General features: G+C 33.0%; 1 pseudogene; it reads right to left on the bottom strand.

The window, feature by feature from the left end:
* Positions 1-3,513: 3,513 nt before the first annotated feature.
* Positions 3,514-7,033, bottom strand: LOC114731123 (strigolactone esterase D14-like; annotated as a pseudogene).
* Positions 7,034-7,244: the final 211 nt, after the last annotated feature.

The raw sequence follows: 7,244 nt of genomic DNA, 5'->3' as shown, positions 1-7,244 counted from the left end.
TACTATTTATTTCTTAAAATATATTTAAGCACTACTTCACCAACTTGCCATCCTACTTGTATATGTCATAACCCACAGGTCCCAGGATCGAAACCTGGCTCTGATACCAAGTTGAAAGGACCTCTTCTTAATACATAATTATAAAACTATTTTTTTATATTAATACAATATTATTATTTAATAATAATAAAATATTATTTTACATTATTTAATTATTATTTTTTTATAATAATTTAAATTTTTTTTAATAATATTTAGGATGTTACAACAGTCATATGGAGAAGATTATTGCCATTCAACAAAAGGGTGGAGTTCCTGGGAGATGAATGGCATGATTGGTTACAAAGGAATCTTAACGACAAAAGCATAAAAGAGGAGGACATCAGTTGGGCGGAGAAATTTGCAACATGCTGCTGGTTTATATGGAGATGGCAGAACCTACAAATACATGAACAAGACTTCAACTTACCGCGCGAGCCGGAAAGGGAGGTCTATAACTATTTGGCTAATTATCACCACAGGTGGGAAAAGGAAACCATGAAGGAAATTGTTATGAGAAAGGAACGAATTTCTTGGAAACCCCCTCAGCTAGGATGGTGTAAATTGAACACGGACGAAATGTGCACAAATGAAGGAAAAGCAGGATGCGGTGGAGCAATAAGGGGAGATGGTGGAGCAATAAGGGGAGATGGTGGAGAATGGCTAAAAGGCTTCTCGGTGTAGCTACAAAGATGTGGGGTGATGGAGGCCAAGGCGTGGGGTATCTTGGTAGGACTAAAATTATGCAGACACATGGGATTCAAGAAAATTGAAGTGGAAAGCGATGCGAAGCAAGTGGTGGACCTATTAGTGCAAAACAAAGAGAGAAGTCGACATATTCATATTTTCCAGGAAATTCAGGAGATGATGCAAGGGGATTGGCAAATCAAAATCAGTCATGTCTTTAGAGAAGGAAATCGAGCAGCGGACAAACTTGCTCACCTTAGTCTATAGATTGAATCACCAAGAATCATCTCGGACACTCCACCGCCTGAAGTACGGAGTATACTCGAGGAAGACTTAGCTGGAACTGAGATTCCCAGAAGAGTTTTTTTCTGTTTGTAATAGTCGTGTAATGTAATGGGCTGGGACCCTGTTTTTTCACCCAAAAAATATATATATTATCAACAAATTTATTACTTCAAATAAACATATATTATAAAATATATCTTACATGTAATTATCATTTAAAATTATGTCCTTTTCTGTAATTTTTACATATCAAAAGCACTTTGACAACAATAATCCAAACACTCTCACTTTATCAGAATCACTTTTTCAAAAAATCCATTCTTTCAAAATCTATTTTCTCCAAAATCTATTTTCCAGAAGCTATTCTTCAAACCATGGTTTTGCCTCATCCAAATACCCCCAAAGTAAATATGTGGAGGAACTTGTCTCGTTTTGCTGAAAAGTGCTTTTCAAAAGTGATTTTGAGGGTTACCAAACACCCCCTTAATCATGCTCAAAATGCTGTTAAATACTACTACCTCTCATCCTAATTATAAGAACTAGTTGATTAATTTGAAAAGATTAAGAAAGCAAGTTGAGTTGGATTTTGTCTTAAATAGATGTTGTCTTTCCTAAAATATCCTTGCTAATTAAGTGTATTAGTTAGCACTACTATTGTTGGAAGGACTACTTTGAAAATATATATATATAAGTATGAGAGATAAAGTGGATTGAGGTCTTATATTTAGGATCAAAATAAAAGTCAAACAAAGTCTTATATTAAGAACTGGAGGTAGTATATATAAGTACATCTCCAAGTATTCTTTTTGTTAGACTTAATCCCATTGGGAGCCCTTCAATATTAATAATTAATAAAATTAGATTTTTTTCTGTGATATATGATAACGTTGCCTTTCTTTTTCTGACACTTGAGTCCTGATTTTTCTTTCTTCCATCAACATTTAATTTTTATTAAAATATGTTAAAAGTGATAAAGAAAGAATTGTAAAAAAAATAAAATCCTGTTGATACTCCGGTTTGCTTCTTTTGGGAAAGGTAATGAATAAGGCTTATAAAAAGTGTTTTACATGAATAAAACGTATTGTTGACTTCCTAAAATTCAATACAGTATAAAACATAAAAATTAATGAAAATTATCTACAAGAACTATTGATTTTGAAGAATTAATAAGAGTTTTAAATTCAGCATTAGTTAATTTATATTTTAAACAAAGTTTATATTGTTTATTATATTTTGACTATTCAACTATGAACATTAAAAGAATTACATGGGAAGAAATATTACTACATAAAGTGACTACAGTTTGTTTGCAAACTCCCATCCTTACTGTGACAAATTAAAATACTCCTCTAATCTTAAATATAAGACTCACTTAGTAGTGTAATTTACATTATAACATAGGTCTTATAGTTAATATCAGAGGAATAAAGTATCTAATTATTAAAATTTGAAGATTTAATACTACCTCTGGTCCTAATTGTAAGAGCTAGTTGACTAATTTGAGGAGACTAAGGAAGTAAGTTCAGTTAGTTATTTGTCCTAAATAGATGTTGTCTTTCCTAAAATATCCTTACTAATCAAATGTATTGGATAGAACTACTATTATTAGAAGGACTATTTTGGGGAAAAAAAATGTATAAACATGAGAGACAAAATGGATTGGAGTCTTATATTTAGGATCAAAATAAAAGTCAAATAATGTCTTATATTAAGGGCCTGAGCTAGTAATTATTTATTGATGAAAGTATCTTACAAATTTATATTATGAGCTAAGGGATAGAGATGATATTGCAGACATGGGACTTGGGAGTATAACTTTTTTTTTGGGTAAAAAACCATTCAATATATGGTATTATTAATTAATTTAGATTTGAATTGAGTAAACTTTAAATTGAACAGAAATTTCACAGCATAATATTTTTTTTAATTAGGAGCAATATATAGCATTTTTAATTTCTGAAATTTGATCTTATTTTGATTTTAGTCCATAAAATTTGAAACCGTAGTTTTTTTTTTTTTTTGTGAGAGTACGGGACAATCGCCCAAGTATTATTTCAGAACTGTACGTGGGAAACTGATACCCACAAAGTCATTGTACAAATGGTCTTTAACTTTCCTCGGAGGTTCATCAAAAATACTGGACACCTCCTCCTGTTCTAGTCATTGAAACCGTAGTTTTAATTCATGAAAAGTCTACTAACAAATTATGTGTTCAAAGTATTTTAAGAGTTTGAGTCAAAGTTTGAACTTAGAGATGCAAAATAATCAATGCTAAGTTAGTTAGGAAAACAACAAATTAAGATTGATGCAATGAATATTGTAAACCTAAAAATCAAATCTACCAACTTAATTCTAATTTTTCATTAAAATACAATGAGCCAATTTTAATGAACATGTTAAGCATAAAATAGCATTATCTATCTCTAATTGGCTAGGGTGTTTGATTTATCTTATGTTAAGTGATTCTGTGCAGTCCGAAATAAATAAATAAAATTTGTCTTGTAAAGTGAAGAAGCGATTTTTTAGGATATTTCCAAATCCCTACATGTATCCTGGGGAGTCACAAAAACTAGTGATAAATTTTTCTTCACACTAACACAGAAGTACAACCAAAACCAAACATGATGAACTGATCTATATTTCTACAACACAACAAATTAAACAACAAAAACCGAAACATCTATAACCATAATAACATACGACTAATAATTGCCCACACAAAATATAAAACAACGCAAAGAGAATCTAACCTAACGAAGCCTTCAGGACTTCGACTAGCTTAAGGTGAGCAGTTAGCTGAGGGAAATGTCCCACAGCTTCTATGACTTCCAAATTACACTGGCCTTTGATTTTCTTGGCTAAGTACAAACCCACACTGGGTGGGACGGCCATATCGTAAGAGGGCTGCACTATGGTACACGGGATCTCAATCTTCTCAAGCCATTCTCTGTTATCACTCAGAAACACTGTCTTTGCCAGTGGTAGTGCCGCTTCGCCTCCCATACTCAGCAAGCTCTTCTGAAACTTGTCCCTTGAAACGGGGTCGTTCGGATCGATCGCCACCGACGAGAAGCTGGAAACCCAATCCTCGTAGTTGGTCTCTATGGATGACAATAATTGCTTGACGTCTTTCTCCGTAATTGCTTGACGTCTTTCTCCGTAAACCCCCTTCGTACCCCTCTGTATTTAAATACCTATATATAACAAGAATGAATATATATACATATATATGAAATAAATCTATGAGAAAACTTAATACAGTGAATTCTCTTCAAGAGCTTTAGGGGAAAAATAGAAGATTGTCTGTAACTATCATGACATATTGATATTTCATGCATGTATGAAGTAATAATTAATTTCTCGGAAATTAATTATAGGAATGAAGCAATCTCTCTATAATTTAGGGGTTTTTTTGTTCTTATGATTAAGAATTTGTATTAATTACTGTCAAATTATTTATCACATATAATTAGATTTATTATTTATATGACACTAATCACAAGGGAGCTTAGTTAAGCTATTAAAGAACACTAGTGAAGCTTTTGCATATTATGCAAAGGTTGGCCCGCAAATTAAACTAAACTAAATATTGATGCCTTGGTGGTTGAATGTGAGGAGAAAATTTTAAAATTAGAATTTCGAAGATAAAATTAAAGTATATATCATATTCAAGTCAGCAAATTAAGGAAGAGAGAGTGGGAGAGGGAGAGAAATTAAGGGGAAAGTGATGTTTTGCTTTGACAATTAAAAATGAGAGAACTTGTGTGGCTTCATTCTAATAGCCCAGTTTCATTTGTCTGCATGTTCCATGTATTTTGTGGTCGCAACCAATCCATTACCTCAATAATGAATAATTTCAATTAACTACGTACCCTCAAATGAAAATGACTCGATATTTTCAAATAAAATCTTAAATCCCATTTTGAAGAATGAGGAAAATGTTGAAAATTAGCCCCCCCAAGTTGAAATCCCAAGCTTGAATCTAAATTAATAATACCAGACAAAAATTTTCTTAAAAAATGCTTCGTCCATCTCTTTTTATAAACAACAACTACCATCTTCCTTTTATTCCTAAATAAGTAAATATAAATAATATTTACAAGTTATCTTAATTTTTTGCAACAAATTTTCTATTTTTCTCCCATTAGTTATTACTTATTTTAATAATCAATATATTTATTATGTCATGTCCCAAACCATCATCTCTTTCCATCACACATTCTCTCTTTTTCATAATTATTTTTATTATAATAATTTTTTATTTTCTTTCTCATACTCTCTCCTATAATAAATAAAAGTATTTGAAAAAAATTCTAATTTCTACATTTTATTATCTTTAACCAATTTTAATTAATTTTTTGATCCCCATGGTGAAGTCTAATGTTGAAAAGGGGACGGATGGAGTAATAACAAAGTTGAAAACGCAAAACCTTGAAGTCTATCCGAAGTTCCAAACCCACATGTATTGATTGGTCCCTTTACACACACCCACGTGTGTGTGGTTAGAGAGAGAGAGAGAGAGATCATCAATCTTCTAGTAATATAGAATTTACTACTCTACAGTAAAAAATTGTTGGCCTGGAGTGGATGAGGTGCGTTTCCACTTTCCACTTAATCTCTCTTCTTCTATTAAAATTTATTAAACATATTGATTCCTTGATAGTACAGTTCCTCTGTGGAATTTTCTGGGAGATGACCCTACTATATTCTTCTAATTTAACATCCCAAAAAATAAAATAATTAGTTTTCACTATTATAGTTCTACAGTTTTAAACCGTCAGCTGTATTGAAAAGAGACAAAGGAGAACACATGGAGAACATCGATTTGATGCCAGCTGGGGCCTAGGAGGGAATTATTTATAAAAAATATATATACAGTGATAATGGATTGAAAGCTAAATTATTAGCTTGTTTGACATATAACTAACCAAAGGAAAGAATTATTAAAAAAAAAAGAAAAATATTCTTTAAAAATTATTATTAATTCTTCATAACTTCTAAAGTTTTCATTCAGCTTTTATCATTGAACTTACTCAAATTCTTTTATTCACATGATTTTTTTACAGTAGTCCAATACTAATAAAAAATAAACAGTAAATGAAATAAAGCCATATGTACATATATCTCCTGTGCTAAGTTTGAGTGAGTTGACCAGGATTGTACAGGAATTAGATTCAACTAATATTTTTTTTAAAAAATGAAGATAATAATAAGCTTTGAGTTATAAGTACTAAAATGAAAGATAGAACACAATCAAAGGGGAAAAATAATTTCCAAGAAATTGGAGTCAATAACAGTTGGAGGCACACAAAGAAGAAACAAGCCCCGGAAAGTCAGAAAAAAAGATAACTGACTATATTATATGCATCAGATTGGTGCGAAGAACTAGCTATAATATGCAAATAGAATAAGTTAAACAATCCCTCCAAGCTTCTCCATGTTTCCAAATAAATCAACCCAGTTGTGTGTGTGTGTGCGCGCGCGCGCGCGCAGAGGAAGGGGGAGAGAGGGTAGAAGATGAAGAAGAAGAAGAAATAAGAGAAAATAGGAAGAAGATACCTTGGGGAACCACAAATGAGGATAAGCTTCTTGAAGAGGTGAGGCTGTTTAACGGAGGCAATGCAACCGATCATGGCGGACATGGAGTGGCCGGCGAAAGTGACGGCTTTGAGGTCCATCTCCGACAAGAGATGGATCAAATCGTCGGCGAAAGCCTGAAAGGAGGCATATTTTTCAGGATTATATAGGGTTGGGTCGTTGACGGCGCCGGAGAAGGGCCAATCGAAGAGAACGAGACGATAGTGAGGGGTTAAGAGAGGCACAATCTTTTCCCAGATAGACTGATCTGTGCCGAAGCCATGAGCCAGAACTAAGGTCTCATCTGATGAAGAAGAAGAGTCTATGGTCGTGACGTTGAAAGCCCTAGAAAGGCCCCTTTCTGGTGTCATCATGGCTGGTTTATGAAGCAGCAGAGAAGGTTCAGAGTCTGAAGCAGAAGAAAGAGAGGAAAGAGAGGTTGAGACAAAGCTAGCTACTTCCACCGCAATGTGTGGCTTTGCTTCTCGTTGGCCACCTCTATTTATAGTCCCCACAATCATACACAACACACATATGCATATAGACGCACAACACTTCCCACCCTTCACACACACGCGCGTATATCTTTTAAAATTTTAAATTATAATTTTTCGTAGAATTTTTTTGATAACAAAAAGTTCAGCTGAGTTTGGTCT

This window comes from Neltuma alba, unplaced genomic scaffold, assembly GCF_004799145.2.
Source record: "Neltuma alba isolate B1F8T4 unplaced genomic scaffold, ASM479914v2 tig00012805_pilon, whole genome shotgun sequence".
Taxonomy (NCBI): domain Eukaryota; kingdom Viridiplantae; phylum Streptophyta; class Magnoliopsida; order Fabales; family Fabaceae; genus Neltuma; species Neltuma alba.
The sequence above is the reverse complement of the archived record's forward strand: the minus strand, read 5'-3'. Positions and strand labels throughout refer to the sequence as shown.